We start from the raw sequence: 22,512 nt of genomic DNA, 5'->3' as shown, positions 1-22,512 counted from the left end.
CACTGCACCAGGCTGGGGATCAAACCTGTGCTTCAGCAGCAACCCAAGCTGCTGCAGGGACAGTGCCAGATCCTTAACCCGCTGCACCACAGTGGGAACTCCCCAGATTATTTTAGATCCGGCTGGGTTCCAACCCCAGCTCTTCATTGACTTGATCTGAGGCCACGGGCAAATCATTTCATCTCCCCAAACATTTGCAGTTTCCTGATCTGTAAAGTGGGAATGAAAATCTCTGACCCTGTTGTGCAGATGGTTTCAAATAGGGTCTGCAAAGCATCTGGCCCAAAGCGCTATATGCAATTGCCAAATGAATGTTGTGACTAGGGCCATATTTTGAGAATCTTTTCTAACTCTCGGCCATACTCAAACCTCTCCAGGGCACTTCCTGGGTCCATCAGACTCTGGAGGTTTATCAGACTACCTGAATTGGTCTATGGAGGGACCCTGTTTTCTCCTCTCCTCAAGTCCTTTCTTTGCTCACATAGGACAAGCTTCCTCACTTCCGGCAGAAGGGCTGCTAGGAAAGGAGCTTCTGCAACCTCCTCTGTGGCCTTGGTTTCCCTGGAGCAGCTAATCTGATTGGCCAGAGCGGTGGCCAGGAGGCGGGGTCAGTGATGACTTAATGTGCAGGTGCACAGCCTCTGGCTGGTGCCTTCTGACTTCCACACCTCCTGGCACACAGGCTTCCAGGAGACCAGCTTTGGAGGGGAGGGGGGACAGTAGTGGTGATTAAATGTTTGCTTAGCTGTTTAATCAAGCTAGGATGTCTTAGTTTCAGCACTCTTAACATCTGGGGTGGGGTGATTCTTCCTCACTGCATGCTGTAGGCAGTTGAGCAGCACCCGTGGCCTCTAGCTGTTAGATGCTGCTAGCATCCCCCACCTTAGTTGTGACAGCCAAAAGTGTCTCCAGATATTGCCAGACATCTCGCCCTGCCTGCCAGGGGCAAGTTCACCCCAGGCCGAGAGCCACTGAATGAAGGTGAGGCTTTGATCCAGATTTAGATAATGAGCCTCCATTAGAGGTTGGGGTAGTGAGTCTGTATCAGGAAAAGTCTGTATCTCGAAGGAGGGGAAGAGGAATTTTATTCTCACTAAGCCTTCAATGGTGCTCAGGTGGCTAAGCGCGAGGCCTTCTTAATTTCTTCAGTGAAAGAGAAACAGAGCAAGAAATCGAGCGAAAGGGAGAGAGGCCAAATGGGAAACTGAGTCAGGACCCAAGAGCGAATGACTTCCATGAAATTCCAAGGCTGCTGCTTGTGCAGAGCAGAGGAGCCGGCAGGGCGGTGCTGGGACGGCCGCCCTGTGCCGGGTAAATATGCTCTCTGGGGTGGAAGGGCTGGCAGGTAAATATTAGTGATCATCCCCACAACAGCTACTGGGGCGACTCAAGTGCAGGGAAGGACACACAGTCCCCTTGTTCAGAAGCCACATATTTTTCTCCCTCTGTCGCTAACCAGCCAGTCACTGCAGACTGCCCTGTCCCGTCCTCCCCTGCCCAGACCCTCTGCCCCGGGTCATCCACCGCTGCCAACCCGCCTTGTCAGCTCCAGGTCCTCCGCGCCGGTGCTGGAACCCACGTGCTCGAGACAGGGGGCAGAGGAAATGAAACTCCCCAGCACTGGGCCATTGAAAATAATCCCTGCCTTTTCAAAGGCCGCCGTCGCCCGGTGCCAAGGCAAGAACTGTCTGTCTCGCCACCTTTCAGTTCTTGTTAAAAAGCAGAAGGCATGTCAGGGCCGGGCTGGGTCACCGGACAGAGAGGGCTTTCTTTGCAGCGCTGGATGAAACTCAGTGCTTTAATGAAAGCTCTTATTAGCCCCAGCTGGCGTCCCATTTTCCTGAGCTGGAATAAAAAAAAATTGCCTCGGTCATCCTTTCCCAGGCTAATTTCAAAAGCATAATTACCATCATCATAATTGATTACTATTTATTTTGGTCATTAATAGTCATGCACCTCCCCCCTTGTTCCATGTGGATTAAATACTCCAAGAATATTTATGGCACGTGGCAGCTGTATTTGTTTTGCTTCATTCCACACATCCCCCCAATCCCTTTCAGGGTAACCTCTTGATTTCTTGACACCCAGAAAATCCTTCTCTGGCTTCAGTGTTTAAACTTGTAAGCTGTGGTGACTAATGAGAGTGGGGGTGAAAAGTTAGGGGTTCCAGGAAGATATGGAGAGAGTGCTATAAGGTGATAATATTAAAGGGCTGGCGGGTTACACCCTCCAAACTTGTGTTGGAGGTGGGAGGCTAGGGAGGGGGTGGAAGGGAGATGAAATGAACAGTTATGAGATTGTTGTTTCTTCTGTCTGGTCTCGTGAAGGAGGCAGTTACCAAGCACCCGTGGGCAGTTAGTTTGGGAAGAGATTGGTATTTTCTGCCTTCAAGACACAGAGCTTGAGAGCTGCCTGCACATGACTACACAGGGAACATAATGTCTCCCCAAATATTCAAACTATGAATATAGCTCCCATGTTGCCAAACTCTTAGGACTTCATCAAATGAAAGTCCCAGAGGAGGTGAGTTTAATTCACATCCACTCTTGAGTTGGACAGTATTATTTCCGCATTGTCCTCCCTGCTATTAGGTATTTAGAGCTCCTGAAAGGCTCTGGAGATTTAAAAAAAAAAACAAACAAAAATGACAAACATGGGTTAAAAGACTTAAATCCCCCCAAAGGGAATGCTCAGATATCGCCTGTCTCCTACTGAGCAGACATGCTGGGTCCAGGTGGGAATCTCACTCAAGCTAAGGCAAAAGTAATGCCCGCCTCCAGCCATCCTGCTCCTTGATTAGTGGAAGGATGACTGCTAAGCTCAAATACATCAATCAGAGCCCCTTGGTAAAGTTTTGAAGCTGTGACCAATAACCAAATGAGTCAGTACCTCCTTGATGTTGGAAGCAAGGAACCATTCACAGACAATTTTTCATCCACCACGTGTATGAAACCACACATGGTGGGAGTGATTTAGTCAATACTCAGAAGCCCATTTCAGAGATAGAGAGAGAGTCCTTGCAGCATTTGAGACTCCGATTCCAGTTATTCCTGAAACCTGGAAAAGGGACACTGAGAAGGTCTAGACAAGTTGTGCTCTGCGTAACTCCAGAAAGTGCCATTCACATGACCAGAGTGGCCCCTGGGGTTGTGCAGTGTGCAGCTTGCACAATCGTCCACAGGGACCCATCTGGCAGCACCCTACCCTTTCATCAGCTTTTCTTGGAGATACTCCAATACCCTGCTATTAAACTCCTTTTTTTGCCAAATCCAGTTGAAACTGGATTTTTGGGAGTTCCCGTCACGGCGCAGCAAAAATGAATCTGACTACGAACATGAGGTTGTGGATTCAATCCCTGGTCTTGCTCAGTGAGTTAAAAGATCTGGCATTGCCGTGAGCTGTGGTGTAGGTCACAAACACGGCTCGGATCTGGTGTGGCTGTGGCTGGCAGCTGTAGCTCCGATTGGACCCCTAGCCTGGGAACCTCCATATGCCTCAAGTGCGGCCCTGAAAAGCAAAAAAAAAAAAGGGAAATTGGGTTTATGCCATATAAGCCAAATGAGATCTAAATAATGATAATAGTTATCTACAACCACAAAGGAAAAAAAAGTGACCTCCCCCGTTCACCCCAGCTTATTCTGGATAGTAAGAAGGAAGCACCTGACTTTCTTAACTCTCAATTTACTGGACCTTCAGGGAGTGGGAGGAGGGAAAAGCAGAGGCAATTCAGCACCCCTACCCCAGCAACAGTCCTGAGGTGCCAGGCCTTGAAGAGCTGCCAGGCATACAGAAAGCACGTGAATGCAAACAATTTCCCAAAGGCCTTTGGGCTGGCTTTGTGGGAACAGCTGCACGGCTCCCTAACGGGTGTCAATGTCAACGCAGACTCAACATTTTCCAGGGGAAAACGGGGCTCAGACAATGCAGTGTGCTGGCCAGACAGAACTCCATAGGGATGGGGGATTTGGCGGGAGAAGGAAAGCTGCCAAGCGAATAGCTGCACGTCCCAACTCGGGAGAAAGAGAATGAGGAAGAGTCTTGAAGAAGCTTTCAGTTCATCGTTCCTGCATTCCGTCCCTCTCAGTGCTTTCTGCATCTCCCTAGTCAAATATGCAGACACTTTATTTCAGGGATGAACACTAACGGAAGGAGTTTTTTTAAGGTGGGGGGAAGAGGAACACTGGCAGAGTTCTTAGTTAGGAGGCAGAAGGGAAGAGAATTCAAAAAAAAAAAAAAAAATCCCAAGGAATGTAAATAAGTTTTCTACAAAGAGACATGGGCGGTGCTGTGGGATTAGCGTGGATTTTGAAATCAGCCTGATCTGGGTTCATGTCCTGACTCTGTGGAACCGTAGAGAAGCCACATCAATGTTGGAGACCTCAGTTTCCTCATTCAAAGAAGCCTAATAATACCTAAGTGCTTGTGGGTATCATCAGACACAATAGATAAGCATTAATTAGGACTATAGAGCCAGTGTCACTCGGGAAAACAGTGCAATGCTGGAATGTGAACTATTGAGTTTTGTTTGGTTATTGTTATTTTCCCCCTTACTACGTTTCTGACACTGTGCTAGGTTCATATATGCATTTTTTAAAACACAATTCAGGTCTCTCCTTTCATCCTCAGGCCAAATATTTTCAGAAATATATAACATAGCCCACTTGATCATAGAGGAACTCAGACTCAAAGGCCTTCCAGGATCCATGCCACCACTGCTTGAATTTTTTACCTCATCCCTGCCACCAGCATCTTGTTCACCTCCTTGTGCAGCCTTTTGGTTTTGCTTTGCTATTGCTGCTGTCATCTTTTTTACCGCTGCCCATTTGTATTGCTTGTCTATTTCCGCCTAACAAATTACACCAAAACTTAGCAGCTTAAGACAAGAAGCACGTATTATCTCCCAGTCTCTGTGGGTCAGGAATTCTGGAGGGTCCGTAGTCTGAACACGCAGGTCAGAAGAAGAATTTCCGGACTTGTATCGGGGTGAAAAGAAAGAAGTTTATTGAGCATGGCAAGGTGGAGAGAAAGTAGAGTTTATTGAGATGAGACAGTGCAATTGCAGCGGGAGGACTTCCTGATAACCAGAGAGAGCTGACAGTGAGCAGGTGGTCATGTCTGTTCTTATAACCCAGGGGGATGGGAAGTCTCACATACACCAGCTGACCTGCTGATTGGTTGGGGAAAGAGGGGTCTTATGATACACTTGCTGATTGGTTGGAGGGGAGTATAAAGCCTCCATAGGGGCGGGGTGAGAAGTGGGCCACATACCTTTCCTAGTAGGAGTAGGAAAGAGGAGGCCAGGTTGCTCAAGGTGGGGGAAGGAGCATTACAGTGAGACAAGTGGGGTGATAATAATTCTTGTCTTGGCCAGAGGCTTTGCATTCAGTCTCCTTGAAGAGGCCTTGAAGCCCAGCTTAGAGCATCTGAGTGGTTCTAACTGCGAGTTTAGTCAGACTGCAAGCAGAAGTCCGCCCAGGTTTCAGGCAACTGAACACTTGCCTTGGGGCTACAGAATCTGCTTCCAAGTCGGCTCACTCATGTGGCTGTTGCTACAAAGGAGGTGCGGTTTCCATCCCTGGCTCAGGGGCAGTGGTTCTTGGATTCAGTTCCTGGCCCAGGAACTTCCATATGCTGAGAGTATGGCCATGAAAAAATAATTAATTAACATATACTTTATGGTGTAGTGTGCCATGCACAAGGCTGTTGATGATTGGCCCAATTTTGCCTTTTTCTCTTGTTTTGACTTTTTTTTTTCCCCCTAGTCGAGGTCAGGAGTATGTATAGTTCAACTAGTTCTACAAAGTTTGTTAGACAAACAGCATTCCTCCATTGTCCCCCCTCCTGTTTTCCCTTCTCTGGGGCCAATATTTTCAACTCTCCTAATATTTATTCTGTATAGTTAAATTGCTAATGCTGACTCTTTCAGTTTTTGGCCCTCTCCATTAATTTATCCTTTGCCTGTGGAAGGACTTACCATTACTTTCTACCTCTCTTTTCTCCACTTTCCATCTCCACCCTCTCCATATGTTTATATTGTAATTTTGGCTTGAGAAACATTTATTATTTCTTTTACATGTTTACATATGCCTTGCAGAACTGGGGCTGTAAAGTAGTCTTTTGCTTTTTCTGGAATTAGCAATTGCCTTTTCATTGTTGCTGCTGTTTATTTGTGCAGTTCTCTGTGTGTTTGTCATTGATTCAATCCCCAAATCTCAATTTCACCTTCCTGACAAAATCTAGGGGTATCTAACCTGCCCAGTCTGGTCTGGATGCCCTCTACTCTCAAACACAGCTGTCAGCCTGGGCTAGTCCTTTAATCCAGAGAATTCCTCTCATCTCCTGCTTCTCTGTGTTGTACTGGGTTAAATATTGTCTCTCCCCTCCCAAATTCATGTTTTTCTCAGAACCTTAGAATGTGACATTATTTAAAAATAGGCTTATTGTAGATGTCATTAGTTATGATGAACTCATGCTAGAGTACAGTGGGGGCCTTGACCCAATGTGGTCGATATTCTTATAAGAAGAAGAGAAGGGGAGTTCCTGTTGTGGCTCAGAAGATTAAGAATCTGACTAGTATCCATTTAAGGATCCGGCGTTGTCACAAATGCAGCTTGGATCTGGTGTTGCCATGGCTGAGTGTAGGCCACAGGTTTGGCTCTGATTTGACCCCTAGCTTGGTATCTTTCATATGCTGTGGTACAGCCCTGGAAAAAAAAAAAAAAAAAGGAAAGAGATATAGAGATAGACACACACAAAAGAAAAACTATGTGATGATGGAGGAGAGATTGGAATTCTGTCACAAGCCAAGGAATGCCTGGGTCCACTAGAAGCTGGAAAATGCAAGAGAGAATCTTCTCCTTGAGGTTTCAGAGAAAGCATGGCCCTGTTCACACCATGATTTTGGATTTCTGGCCTTTAGGACTGTGTAAATTTCTGTTGGTTTAAACTATCCAGTTTGTGGTAAGTTGCTGTGGCAGCCCCAGGGAATTAAAATATTTTGTTCTGTTTTGGTTTGATTTTGTTTTTGCTTTTAGTTTCTACCTTCATTTGGTAGAGTATACCTTCCAAAGGCTTCCTGGGGAAAAGCATATGAATGTTAATTATTATTTTGAGAATTTGCATGTCTGAATTATTTTAATTCTGTTCTTACACATGAGTGATAATTGGGCTGGATATAGAATTCTAGGTTGGAAATAATGTTCCTCTGGAATTTTGAAATCACTGCCCCATTGTTTTTTGTTTGTTTCCTTGCTTGTTTTTCTCCTTGTGGGATTCTCCCTGTGAGAATTCCACATTCATTCTATTTGCTGATCTGTCACATATGATTGTTTTTTCTACCCTTCAGAAACTTGGTAGGATATTTTCTTTATTCCCAGTGTTCCTGAAAGTTTATAGTAAGATACCTTGGTGTGAGTATTTTTTTTTTTTCCCATTGTGCTGTGAACTTAAAGTTCTCGTTCAATCTGGAGATTCCTGTTCTTCAAGTTTGGGGAATTCTTTTTTTTTTTTTTTTTTTTTTTTTGGCTTTTTAGGGCTGCACCTGCAGCATATAGAAGTTTCCAGGATAGGGGTCAAATCAGAGATGCAGCTGCTGGCCTACACCACAGCCACAGCAGCACCAGATCTGAGCCACATCTGTGACCTACACTACAGCTCACAGCAGTGCTGGATTCTTAACCCACTGAGTGAGGCCAGGGATCAAACCCATCCTTATGGTTACTAGTCAGGTTCATTACCACTGAGCTAGAATGGGAACTCTAAGTTTGGGAAGTGCTTGTGTTATTTTGTTGATGAATATCCCGTCCTCTCAGTTTTCACTATTCTTTCTTTGTGGTACTCTTCTTACTTGCATGTGAGACTTCTTGGACTGGTCTTCAAATTACTTTCTCTTTTCTTCCTTGTTTTCCCTCTTTGTCTTTCTTACTTTCTGAAACTTTTCGTTTCACCTTCCATTTTTTTACAAAGATTTTTACTTCTATTTTCACACTTTTAATCTTCAAGAAACATTTTTTTGTTCCATTAAGTGTGTGTGTGTGTGTGTGTGTGTGTGTGTGTGTTAAGCATTTTGTTTTCATTTCATGGTTGGAATGTCTTTCTTTCTTTTTTGTCTTTTTAGGACTGCACCTGTAGCATTCGGAAGTGCAGGCTAGGAGTCAAGTCAGATCTGCAGCTGCTGGCCTATGCCGCAGCCACAGCATTGCCAGATCTGGGCTGCATTTGCAGCCTACAACACAGATCCCTGCAATGCTGGATCCTTAACCCACTGAGCGAAGCCAGGAATCAAACCTGCATCCTCATGGATACTAGTCAGATTCATTGCTGCTGAGCCACAATGTCTTTTCTTGCAGAGGTTATTGATGATAGGTTTTGGAAGCTTTTTCTCCAGGCATAATTTCTGTCTCCTCCAAGTTGCTTTCATTTGGTTCTCTGACTTGCCTTGTCGAAGTTTTCTTCAGGAGTCTCTTCATCTGTAGCTGTCTGAATGAGGGGAGCCGTCTTGACTGTGAGCTTTATTGTGGAGCACCATGCTGCGCCAATTGATGGGCGGATCCCCTGGGTCTGTATCCTCAGGTATTTCCAACCTAGCCTGGCAGACATAGCAGAGAAGGTTCTTCCAGTCTCCTGTCTAGAGAACAAAGGCCTGGTTGCCAGCATTCTGAGAGTTCAGCAGGGGCAGAGGATAGGAGAGGGGCATATCCACAGTCACTGAATCCCCCTATTTCTAGTGTGATACTCCAGGTATCAGACCCCATCAGCTGGGTCTGATGTCACACAGTCCAGCATCCCTAAGTTTTATCCCCTCTGGTCAGTCTTCTGCCAGGGGTGGAGTGGGCGGGGGGGCAGGTACCTGGCAGTGCGGAGCATGGTGGGAGTGAGTCCAGGCATCTAACTACTTCCAAACGAATTTCAACCCATCTCCATTATTTTACTCTCTCTCCCTCCCTGAAACTTTGCTCAGAGCTCCAGAAGTACCTGGTGTGGTAGGTTCCTGAGTTTCTCTGAGCACTCTCTTATACAAATCCAATTGGTTCATGGATTTTCCTGCTGTGAGCTTGGAACTCAGCTCTGTTAGGGCTGCTCAGTCAGTTACTTCCTCTCCATAAGCTTTCCAGCTCCCAGAGTTTTCCTTTTAGGTTTCTGTCTTTGAAAACTTTTATCAGGTTAGTTATAGCAAGATTCCATGAGGGATTGTAATCAGATGCTTGTGTTCAGTCTCACCTCTTTACTCAGAAGGGCCTAGATTGCATTTCCAACCTTATCTTGGCTGTTATTTTGGAAGGGGAGCTTGGTAAGTCTCAAATCTATTCTGAAATGCCTTCCTCAGCATTAATTGATCCAGAAGAGCACTTTGAATCAAGCATGTCCTATCTGGCAAAGCCCGTAAAATATATTTATGCATATCACGATATCTTCCTATATAACCAAAGGAATCACAGTGCCATCAGATAGCTTTGTCAAGTACTTGCCACTCCTTTCTACCTCTCCTGCCCTGGTCCCCATGTGACAATGGGAGGAAATAAAGAAAACAGCCTTGGAGTGGGTGAGGTTGGTGATTTATTGGTTTGTGACTCACACAGTCAAAGGTCAGCTTTGGGGAGTTCCTGCTGTGGTACAACAAGATCAGCAGCGTCTCTGCAGCACTGAGTCTCAGGTTCAATCCCCGGCCCAGCACAGTAGGTTAAGGACCCAGTGTTGGCACAGCTGCAGCATAGGTTGCAACTGCAGCTGGGATCTGATCCATTGTCCAGGAATGCCATAAGCCATGGGGTGGCCAAAAGAAAAATAATAATAATAATGAAAAGTCTGGAGTTACTGCTGTGGTGCAGTTGGTGGCATCTCTGCAGCATCAGGACACTGGTCCCATCCCTGGTCTGGCACAGTGGGTTAAAGGATCCAGCATTGCCATAGCTGCAGCATAGGTCACAAATGTGGCTTGGATCTGACCCCTGGCCCAGGAACTCCATATGGCTCGGAGTGGCCAAAAAAAAAAGTCATGGGACTTCGTTTAGTTTTAGTTTAGTTTTTTGCTTTTTATGGCTGAACCCGCGGCAGCATATGGAGGTTCCCAGGATGGGGTCAAATTAGAGATACAGCTGTCAGCCTCCGCCACAGCCACAGCACAGCCAGATCTGAGCCATGTCTGCAACCTACATCACAGCTCACGGCAACACTAGTTGCATTCATTTCTGCTGCACCACAACGGGAACTCAGGGACTTGTTTTCTTTAGCATGGTCAAGAAACTTGCTTTCATGAGGTGGTATTTGAGCAGAGACCATGAGAGATAAAGGAATAGGCACACCATTATGAGGGGGGGTGGGGTGGCATTTTGTGGAGTGGGAGAGCCAGAGTCAAAGGCTCCAGGAGGGAAAGCAGAAGACCAGTGAGGCTGGAGAGGAAGAGGGAGCGTGGTGAGGACCAGCTCCGTGGACCCATGGTTAGATTTTCTCTGGGTGTGATGAGAGCCTTGCAGGGGTGCCTTGAGGAGACTTACGTGATGCATCCTGAGTTGCTCTTGCTACAGCAGGAGGAGAGAGTCATGGCCAAGAGCAGAAGCAAACAGCCCAGTGGGGAGAGATGGGGCTGATGGACCACAGAACAGTGGAGGTGGTGAGATAGGTATACCTGGATTCTGGGTATATTTTATTTATCTGTTTGGTCTTTTTGTCTTTTTAGGGCCACCCATGGCATATGGAGGTTCCCAGGCTAGGGATCCAATCGGCCTATGCCAGAGCCATAGCAACCGTCAGATCCGAGCCGCATCTGTGACCTACCCCACAGCTCACAGCAACGCTGATCCTTAACCCACTGAGCAAGGCCAGGGATCGAACCCGCAACCTCATGGTTCCTAGTCAGATTCGTTAACCACTGAGTCATGATGGGAACTCCCTGGATATATTTTAAAGGTAAAGGTTTAAGGGTTTGCAGGTGAATTAGATGTGAGACATACAGAACCAAAGGAGTCTAGGAGTTCCCATTGTGGCTCAGCGGATTAAGGGCCCGGTGTTGTCTCTGTGAGGATGCAGGTTCAATCCCTGGCCTGGCTCAGTGCGTTAAGGATCTGGGGTTGCCACAAGCTGTGGCATAGGTTGCAGATGCAGCTTGGATCCGCTGCTGCTGTGGCTGTGGCGCGGTAGGCCCCAGCTGCAGCTGCCATTCGATCCCTGGCCTGAGAACGTCCATATGCCACAGGTGTGGCTGTTTAAAAAAAAAGAAAAAGAAAGAAAGTACTCCAGATCTTTTTCAGCTCCTAGAAAGGCAGAGTTGCCAGGTGTGTGTGGGGTGGGGAAGAGCCAGTTTAGGGGGAGCTCATGGGTTCAGCTTTGGCTATGCCAATTTGAGTTCCTGTTAGATGCCGAGGTGGAGATGGTGAGAGGGCAGTTGAATAGCAGTGGGAGAGCTGACATAAACCCCCAGGGTTTGTGGAGCTCTTCCAACGTGCCAGACACGTCTGTGTGCTTTACCCGTCTCTGCTCACCCCATCTCCTCTGCACCTGAGAAGGGATTCTTCTTCCTCTGCATGGACAGGAAAACAAAGGCCCAGGAAGGTTAAGGAACTTGCTCAAGGCCATACCATGCATTGCCATTGGAGCCGAGTTCAAACCTGAGCCATCGGGCTCCAGAGCCTGCCCCTCCACCCACCCGTGTTCTCTTTGGGGTTCGGTGGGGAGCAGGAACCAGATTCAGGCCTGTGGGGGAGAGAGAACCGCTGAGGCTCAGGGCAAAGCAGGCAGCAGAGTTGTGCAGTTGTCAGATGAGGCTTCTGGAGCCTTCAGATCTGGGTCTGAGTCTCCATCCCTTACTAACCTCAAGGAACTGGTTTTCCTTCTTCAGCCTCAGTCTTCTCTTTTGTCAAATGGAGATAATCGTGAGACCTGCTTCAGAGGGTCATTGTGAGGATGGAATGAAGAAATGCAGTCAATAAATTAGTTATTATCATGGTTGTTGGTAAATGGCAAAGGTCGCAGGGTCTCCTGATGAGACTCCCACTCCACTATCAATCCCCCCTGAAGTTCTCTGTTGGGAAGGAGATGGGATTGGTGGAAGGGAGCTTGAGAATCTGTTATAAAATAGGAGACTTTAGAGAATCTTTGGGAATGGCCTCTGACTCTTTCACAAGTCAGGTGTCCTTCAGGGCATGACCCCAAATCCCACCATGTTAGTGAGACTTCGTGGTCAATAAAACCACTTACAAGTCTTCTGGCCCAATGGTCTCTTTCTTAATTTCTATTATTCCAGAACCTCAGAAATTGGGGCTGCAGGAGGAAAGGGTCTGTCCAGGCTGGAGATCAGATCGTAAGGAAGCTTCCTGCTTCCCCAGCTACCTTGACCTCCCGCTGGGAGGATGCTGGGATGTAGCTTTAACTGGCCCATCTCACCGCACCACATCCAACAGCCCTGGAATGTTTCCTTAGATGAGGCAGTCTTTTGACTTACAGGAATGAAGACTCACCTTTAATTCCTGAGTCCAGAAGGATCCCAAATGAATTTAGAACAACCAAAGACTCTCAGTTCAGAAGGACACTTTATAAAGCAACCAATAATTACCGTTTGGGAGCCGTGAAGTAGCCCGAAGAGACCAAGGCTTGTCCATAAGAGACCAAAGAAAGAATTTTGTTTACTAACTTTTCCTTTATGCCCCACCTACTTCCAAAAAGAATTTGGGGTGGCAGACTGGAGAAAGCAAACAAGAATCCCGGCTCTAAGACTTTGGCCCCTGCTGAAACTCCCGAGATGGATCTACTAAAGTGGGTTATTTTGCCAAGAGGAAAAAGAAATAGATCATGGAACCAAATAAATCACAGGCAGCAAGCAGCTACTTGTATGCATAATATACATTGAAAAGAGAAGCTGTTCCGGGTGGCTTCTTTTTGTAGCATCAGTAGGGAAGGGAACCTTTATTTTTTATTTAATTTAATTAATCAATTAATTTTTTTCTTTTTTGGCTACCCCATCCCCAGGCATCTGGCGATCCAGGGCCAGGGATCAGATCTGAGCCACAGTTGCGACTTAAGCCGCAGCTGTGGCAACGCTGGATCCTTGACTCACTGTGCCAGGCTGGGGATCGAACCTGTATCCCAGACTTCCCAAGAGGCCGCCGATCTTGCTGCACCACAGTGGGAACTCCAGGGATTGGAATTTTTAAAGCAAACAGTTGCCATACTTAAATTACTGATTCCTCTCTATGCGCTGAAATTCTGCCATTCTACTTCTTAAGGCAAATGTTTCTGGGAAGTGACAGGCATAAATGTCTCAATGCATTGGGTGGTTCCTATTGTGACCGTTGGTCTAGGAGTAGAGGCTAGTTTGGGGCCAAAGATGTGAGTCTAGACTCTTGGTACTGCTGGGGGCGGGAAGGGGACAGGATAGGCTGCAGTGGGGCATGGGGAGCGGAGGGCTGGCTGCACAGGGGAGCTGGTGCTCAGAGTGGGGAACATGGTGAAAGGGGAAGGTGGGGAAATGTGTGAGAGCAAGAAACGGACATTTATTGAACAGCTATTTTACATTTAGGCCTTTTGAATGGTATCTTTACAACAACCCTGTGAGATCATTATTATTATTATTATTTGTCTTTTGTCTTGTTTTAGGGCTGCACCCATGGCATATGGAGGTTCCCAGGCTAGGGGTCCAGTCCTACACCACAGCCACACCAACGTGGGATCTGAGCCACGTCTGCGACCTACACCACAGCTCATGGCAACGCTGGATCCTTAACCCACTGAGCGAGGTCAGGGATCAAACCTGCAACCTCATGGTTACTAAGTCAGGTTTGTTAACCACTGAGCCACGATGGGAACTCCGAGATCAGTATTATTACCCCTGATTTTATTAAGGAGGAAACAGGCTCAGAGAAGCACAGTGATGGCCCTAAGTCACACAGCTAGAAAGGAAGTGAGTTCTGGCACGTTCACAACCTGATCCAGCACCCATCGATCCCAAACCATGGGAAGCACTGACTCCTCAGCTCCCAGAAGTCTAAACCCAGAGACATTTTAGGGACCCTTTTGTTCAACTTCCTCCTTTGACCAGCAGGAAAACCAAAGCCTGGAGACCCGAGGCTTGACCGCTGAGTGATAGCCCGAGACTCACCCTGAAACTTGGCTCTAAAGTCCAGGGTCCTGCTGTTTGCAAATGACCACACACTTCAGCTCCCTGGACGGCTGCCATGACACAGCCTTACACGACAGAGCTCCCGAAAATTCTCCAAGCCTGCAACCGTTTTCAAAAATGGAAAATTTCAGTAGCCACACCTGCTAGGAAGCGGAGTCTATTTTGCGCTGGAAGCCACTTTATTTACCATACCTGACCTTGGTCTGCATTAGAGAACATTCTTAAAGATCTAGAGACATGTAGGTCAAATCCTGTTGAAACCAGCACTCAGGCCAGGGGTTGGGGGGTGTAGTCGTGCTTCCTCCTGTCAAGTATTTCCAGGCATAAGTGGCCTGGGGCTTGGAAATATTTTTCACATAGTGTGCTTTTTGTTGCTTATGGGTTAGATTTTTTTTTTTTAGGTAAACATCAGCATGAATTCCAGTGCAAACACAGACTTCCTTATACCATTCACAGGTCAATTAAAATTAACATCACTTTTCCTAGTGTCCTTTTGACAAACCCTGCCAAATTTAGGCAGTTGGGATATTAGAAATCAAGTTGTTAAAAACCCACTAGGACATATATGAAGTGGTTTAATGTATTAAACCAAAGGCATGTGCCCTGTTCCTACTGGGGGGAGGGCGGAAGGAAGCATTGATACACGTAGGTGTTTGGAATTCTACAACCAGTGGGCACATGAGAGTAGGCAAGAACCACCATTTTTTAAGCAACTTCCCAGCGCTGAGCACTGTTTCCACTACCAATTATTATTTAATGGGAACCAGTCAGACAGCATGGGTTCAACTCTCAGCTTTGCCATTTACCTTCTGTGTGATCTAGGGCCATTTACTTACCGTCTCTGTGCCTCTATTTCCTCATCTGTAAAATGGGGATAATGGTGGTCCCCGCCCAGATGGCAAGGCTGTGAGGTGAAAGGAGATTGCCCTCCTAAGGCCTTTAGCACAGGTGTCAGCCCGCAGTAAGCACTCAGTAGATGCTGGCAGCTGTAACCTTTTGACTTGCACAGATCAGCCAGTTTTCTCTCCCTTGTTTCGTGAATGTATGCTACCAGCTCACAGAGGGCTAATGCATGGTGCAGAGCCATACAGCTAGTATGGGGCAGAGAGGGGGCTCGAACTCAGACCTTTCTACCTGTGAAACTAAACCCAGCAAAGGAGTTCCCGTCATGGCGCAGTGGAAATGAGTCCGACTAAGAACCATGAGGTTGCAGGTTCGATCCCTGGCCTCGCCCAAGTGGGTCAGGTATCTGGCGTTGCCATGAGTTGGGGTGTAGGTCAAAGATGGGGCTCAGATCTGATGTGGCTGTGGCTGTGGCGTAGGCTGGCTGCTGTAGCTCGGATTGGACCCCTAGCCTGGGAACCTCCTTATGCTGCAGGTGTGGCCCTAAAAACCAAAATAATAATAATAATAAACCTAGCAAAGAAGCAGAGTGGGCCCATGCGTGACTTCGGGCAGCTAGGCAGCGGACGGGGGTGAGGTGGCGTTGAGTAGTGGGGGCCTCACGTGTGTCATTTCTCCTGGGGTTGGTGGGGATCCTTCCCTTTCACAAACGTAATGAGAGGAAGAACATTAGTATTACTGTGAAATTAGTTGTCCTAAGAGGAATTCCATTTTAGGAGCGAAAACTGTTCTCCTTTGATTAAAATGGGAGGTCCCCTGGGCAGAACTGATTGCACGGTCCTTGCCCTGCCAGACCCAATGGCTCCCTCTTACACTTTGTAAAATCCCCTTTGCCATCCTGAAAGGAAGTGAAATGCATCTCCACACAAAAGTCCCTCTCCCAAGTTAATATCATATATTAATAGTTGTAAGAGAAAAGAGAATATAAATAAAGTGATTTATGATAAAATTATATGTGTGCCAATATCTAGACACATGTGCCTGTGGCATATGGAGTTTCCCAGGCTAGGAGTCGAATCGGAGCTACAGCTGCCAGCTTACGCCACAGCTACAGCAACCCCAGATCTGAGCCTGATCTGTGACCCACACCACAGCTCACAGCAATGCCGGATCCTTAACTCATCTATTTTAAATGATCAGATCCATGCTCTGAGCTAGAATACATACACTTGGTTTTAAGAGAAGTAAGATAATAATTTACTGAGGATTGTTGAAACTTCCTTTATAGTTAATAGTTTGAAAAACAGTCAACTCAGTCTGTGTGTCTATTTCAAATAGAATCATCTAGAAATGAAGAAGGACTCGGGTGGCTTACTTGGGTAACTCCTGTAACTCAAGCGGCTTTGCTGTCAGTGATGTATTTTTTTCTGAAATGGCGATTCAAATCTTGGTAAAGTTCCAAATAAAACAAAATACAGTCTTCTCTAAGCTGACACAGGAGTTACATTCTGGGAAACTCAGTATATATTAAACGATACCAAAAAAAACCTTTGTATTTATGTGTAAAGCTGAGTTAGGCTGAGTCCAATTCCTACAAACAGGTTTTTCACTTTCATGGATGTCTGATGGATCATTCAAAAGTGTGTGGGATGGCAAATGAGAATGTGAAAGGTAAAACTAGGAAACTTCTAGAAGGAAACAAAGGGGTGGGAAAAGAGGACTTAGCATCCAAAAGTATTAACCTTAAAGGAAAAGTTGATGAGTTTTACTCTTGAAAGATTGTGTTTCATCACATGCCACCCCGAGGCGAGTGAAAAGACAAGATACAGAATGAGAGAGAATATTTATTAGCCATATAGTCATTGAAGAAGTTACACCTGGAACTCACAAAGAGCTACGAATCAATAAAAGACAAGTGACTCAACAGCCAACTGGGTGACTTGAGCAGATGCTTCACAGAGAAGGATATCCAAATGGCCAATGATCACAGTGTAAGACCTCAGCACACCCTCCAGAATGGCTAACATGAAACAGACCAAACCAAGTGTTGACAAGGAACCAGGACAAAGGCACACTCCGGCTGTGCAGGTGGGCATGTCAACTGCTACAGCAGCTTTGGAAGACTCTTTGGCAGTAGCTCCTCAGGCTGCCTGTATGCCTCTCCCCCATCCAGGTGTTCACTCCTTGGAGTTTGCATCCATCCAAATGTGTGCATCCATCAGTCAAGAAATGTGTGTGTAGCACTGTTCGAGGCAGTACTCCTCCCAGTAGCTCCAAACTGGACGACAACCCTCATTCCCATCAAGAACTACCTGCAGCAACATGAAGGAATGTCACACCATGACATGAGTGGAAGAAGCCAGACACAAAAGAATACACACGGGAGTTCCCATTGTGGCTCAGCAGTTAACGAACCTGACTAGCATCCATGAGGACCTGGGTTCGATCCCTGGCCTCACTCAGTGGGTTAAGGATCCGGCGTTGCCGTGAGCTGTGGTGTAGTTCGCAGATGCGACTCGGATCCTGCATTGCTATGGCTGTGGTGTAGGCCGGCGGCTACAGTTCTGATTGGCCCCCTAGCCTGGGAACATCCATATGCAGCAGGTGTGGCCCTAAAAGACAAAAAGACCAAAAAAAAAAAAAAAAAAAAAAAGAATACACATGGCATGACATCATTTCTAAGGGTTTTTTGGGTTTTTTTTTGTTTGTTTGTTTGTTTTTTTTAAAGGAATTCTTGGTGTTAGAAGTCAGGGTGATGGTATTCCTGCTGGATGATATTGGCTGCAAGAGAGCCCCAAAGGATTTGGGGGCACTGATAATCTTCTAGGTTTGGTCTGGGAGCTGATTATGTGGCTATGTCCATTTTGTGAAAATTCACACAAGATATGTGTACACTTCTGTGTGTGTGCCTTAGTTCAGTAGGTTTACAATGAATATCCCCATATACTGGCACTGGCTCCCCGCCAATCCCTGGGACAACTGAAGATGCTCCACATCCCCAAAGATCCCCCCACCCCGAGAAGACCACTGGTCCAAACAAAAGGGGTGAAGATAAAGGAATAGGGGAGTTGTCTCCACAGAGAAGTAACAGTGATGGAGGGGCTTATTGGTTCACATCCAGGAGGAGATGGGAGGAAGAGCCAATTGAAGGCACCCTGAACAAGAAGGGGGGTTGGAGCTTGGAAGGGGTTGCTCTAAAGTGACCTGGGGTGCAGCCCGGTGTTGGGCTGTGAGTTGTGGAGCAGCAAGGGCGCCAGCTGGTGGCACTGTGCTGGCCCACGCTGTATGCCCACAGGGTGTGGATGCTGAGAGCCAGGCGCTGGGGGTGGGGATGGGGGTGGGGTGGTCCACTAGGCTTGCAAGCTGAATGGAGGACAAGGTGAGAGGTTGGGGTCTGCATCCAGAGAATGTCTAGGGGGAACCAAGTAAGTAAGAGAGAGGACCAGTGCTCCCTAGGGGGGTTCTGTGTCCCAAAGAACAAGCTGGGAGGTCACTGACTCTGATGGTGGGGGCATCAGTGTCAGCAGGGCACCAGTGACCAGGTGGGAAAGGACCTGGCTCTGGATGCCAGCAGGTCCCAGCCAGCAGCCTGGCCAGGGCCCCTTCCTTCCACGCCAGGATAGTGTGTGGCCCCTCCCCCTTACACCTGGATGCAGGGGTGTCTCGTGGGTATCGCCCCTCAGAACACACATGAGGCAGATGGATAAGGACAGAGTCTTAACCCCTCCCCTCCCAGGTGCTAACCATTTTTAGTTGCTGGATTTTGTGAGTCTGAGGCTTACAGGGAACAACCAGGGACAGAGTAGGGGGACACTCGTGGGGCTTGAGGCAGTAACTGTTTACAGGCTGCGCACTGGTATTTATAGATTTATCAGCCAGTTCAAGTGTGTCTTTGCATACCGGCTGAAGGTCAGGCCAGCCTGGACACTGCATCCAGATGAGAATCAGGGGGAGGTCATCTGAAAGATATTTTTATCCAAGGGACACTTCTCCCTTGTAAACAATTGTATAAACCACCTGAGAAACAGAACATCCTGGCCCACAAAGCGGGCCGAGGCAGTTCACCGGGTGTCGAATCAACATGGAGAGAGAGAGAGAAAGAGGCATCTCAGCTGGAGGTCAGCTCAGGGAGAAATAGCCTCTTGGTTAAGTTCATAGCAGCTGCTATGAAAGCACCACAGTAGTTTATAGAAAATAACTTTTCTCTCATTTCAAACAGTCCTAAAAGTAGTTGGTGGGGGGCTGGTGTGGTGGTTCCATGGTCAAAGGGATGCCAGCTTCCTTCACTATTTCTACTTCCCCATCCTTAGTCTTTGCTTTTGTCCTCTAGTTTGCCTCAGGGCCTGGAGAGGCTGTTGGAGCTCCAGCTATCTCTTACGCATCTCAGAAAGGAGGATCGAGAGAAGGGCAAAGGGATACTCTATGTAGCTAGCCTCCTTTTAAGGAGCATCCTTGACCTTGCCTGGTATAAGACTTAGAGTAATTTCCAGGATATCACAGAGAAAGTGAGAGCAGCAAGTCCTCGAGAAAACAGAGAATCAGAGAAGACTTCAAGGCAGTCAGAGCTGGAGCTGGCATTTCACAGAGCATATTGCGGGGGAAATGCCTTTTTAGAAACCAATAGTTGAGTACTCCGTGATTTATGAGCCCTGGGAGATGCAATTAGCAACAAGAGCCCTGGTCCCACAAGGAAAGCTGGGAGAGGCAGAGGGCAGAAGGTTGGGTTCTGCTGAGTCTAGAATCTGGAAGAGAAAGAAGACCCCCACCAGGTCATAATAGAGAGTGGCCTCCGACGTACCTCTCCAGGGGGCGTCCTGCTCCTTGGTGATGCGGGTCCCGTGTGGATGCCAGTTCACCACCCTGTGACACATGCATCTGGGTTCGACCCACCCCACATAGGTAACCAGCCTCCTGGAGTCCTTCTTGAGCCCTTTCCCAAGATACACGGGGACTCTTAGACTCAGGGCAGTAACCTCATTACAAAATTAAATCTCTTAAGTTTCAGTGAAAAGCAGTCAGTGGTGGGGATGTGAAGCTGAGACACTCTGGAGCCTTGGGAAAGCCTGGCATCTGGCTTCTTCTGATGGCTAAGCATGAGGCCAACCTTCCCATTCCAATGCCATGGGCACTTGAGTTGGAATCCAGCCCCAGTACTGGGCAAGTGCAGGACACTCTGCACTTCAAAGTGCTCAGCCCCAACCCCTCCCTTGCCCCAGCCCAGTCCCACAAGTTCATCATTTCAAATAAGATCTTTTGAGCATCTATGGAACATGCTAGCAGAGTTCTAGGTGCCGGTGGTCAGGTTTGTCCCTGCAAATGCAGGGCCCAGGCAGGAATATGAAGGGAGGACCCCGTACCATATGCTCAGAAGTTAAGAGTTCTAATCCAGCTCGCAGCCATTCAGTAGAGTATGATCTGAAAGCTTCTCATAACAAATGTGTCTTCCTATCTGCCCCAGGCTGAGGCAACAGGGCCTGGTGGGGACTGTGGTGAGCTGGATATATGCCCAGTTCAAAGAAGGCAACCGAGCCATAGCTCCAGAGAGGCTTGACACATGTGGATACGGCCTTTCACCCTATTTCATAAGCAAAGACAGAATCTGGATTTTATGTGGAATCTCCCAGTTTTAAAATACTGTCACCGCATCCCCTCCCCCCAATTCCACACACCATGAAGCTAAACATCTGGTAGCTAAATCTGGCCCACAGGCTGTTTTGTTGCCACTCCTGTGTTTGCCTGCCCTTGTGTAGTTCTCCTCAGTGTCTATGGAGTGGATGGTCTGCATTGGTTGATTTAATTGTATTTCCCCAGATCCAGTCTCCAGAATTATTCAATTTTATTCTTTTTCAATGTCTCTTGAGCCAACAGCCAACTATGCAGGAAAAGAAAAAGAAAAAGGGATCAGGAAATTGAGTTGTATTCTGGAGACCCCAGACCCTCTGTCCTGGGATTCGGGGCTTCCTTCAGCCCACAGTGGGCCAAGTCCTGTGGCTGAACCAAGGCCTCTCAGGCTCTGCAGAACCGAGGTGCCTACAAGGAGGAGTTGCGCGCGCCCTCTAGTGGGCAGAGGGACATACTGCCGAAAGCCCACGGGTTGGCGGGGGCCCTAGAGAGCTCCCTGGGGCGGGAGTCGAATTGGGGAAGCAGAAAGCGACCTGGCCAGAGCCCCAGGAGTCAGAATAACCTGGCCTAGAACCAGAGACATGCCGAGACCAGCTCAGCAGGATGGGGCTGAAGAATGGGTGCTGTGGAACTTAAGGAAAGAAGTTAACATAAAACAAGACACTTATCTTAAGTAAAGGTGACATTTATCTTAAGTAAAGGTGGGAACCAGGGCACTCAAGGTCTCAGGGACCAAGAGCCCTGCCTCAAGAAACCACGCTTTTATTGTGCTCTTTAGATGAGATCAAGTGAGGAGTGGCTATGGGTGGATGATATAGGGTTTGTTTGCTATTATATAAGTTCTTTTACTATTTTATTTTTTTTATTTTTATTTTTTTATTTTTTGTCTTTTGGTTGTTGCTATTTCTTGGGCCGCTCCCGCGGCATATGGAGGTTCCCAGGCTAGGGGTCGAATCGGAGCTGTAGCCACCAGCCTACGCCAGAGCCACAGCAACGCGGGATCCGAGCTGCGTCTGCAACCTACACCACAGCTCACGGCAACGCCGGATCGTGAACCCACTGAGCAAGGGCAGGGACCGAACCCGCAACCTCATGGTTCCTAGTCGGATTCGTTAACCACTGCGCCACAACGGGAACTCCTCTTTTACTATTTTAAAAGCCACTTAGCTGGTAAAAGGTTAAGCTCTTACTCTGACCTCTAGGCACATAACAGTTCTTAAGCTTAAGTCATTTACCAGCACTGTGACTGTTTTTCAAGCAGGAAGATGGGATAAAGCAAAGAAGGACAAGATGGAGTTTTCAAAGAAACATGTCTTGTGACAGAGACACACAAAGGTAGCTGGCTCTCTGCAATTCAAGAACTCCTCGAGATGCTAACAATATCAGTAATAACAGTAACAACAATAATAAATAGAATGGCAAAGAAATAAAATCTTTAATATTTAACAGGTTGTGATTTATAGTTCATGAGATGTTTCATTTACTGTGCCTGTTTCATAGCTAAAAGCACTTCACAACCTAGTAACGTAAATGTATTCTCATTGAACAAGATTCAAATAATACAGAAGAACAGAGATTTTTAGGCCCTTTCAGATAATGTCTATTTTGAAATAATCCCAAACTTACTGAAAAGTTGCAGGAATAGTGCAGACTTTCCATATACCTTTTAGCTGATTCGTCAGTTGTTAAATGTTTTGCTACAGTGGCTTTATCTTTCACTCTCTAAATACATGTAATTTTAAAAATCTGAGCCATTTGAGAGGGAGATGTAGACGTGATGCTCCTTTACCCTTAGATAGTTTGTGGGTGTTTTCTAAGAGCAGAGTCACTCTCTCCCCATCCGGGTCCTGTTATCAAAATCAGGAACATTATCGTGGGTACAATACAAGGATGTCATCGCAGACCGTATTCCAGTTTCACCAATTGCTGTAGCAATG

The sequence above is a fragment of the Sus scrofa genome, chromosome 16 (assembly GCF_000003025.6).
Source record: "Sus scrofa isolate TJ Tabasco breed Duroc chromosome 16, Sscrofa11.1, whole genome shotgun sequence".
Taxonomy (NCBI): Eukaryota; Metazoa; Chordata; class Mammalia; order Artiodactyla; family Suidae; genus Sus; species Sus scrofa.
Note: the sequence above shows the minus strand (reverse complement) of the source record.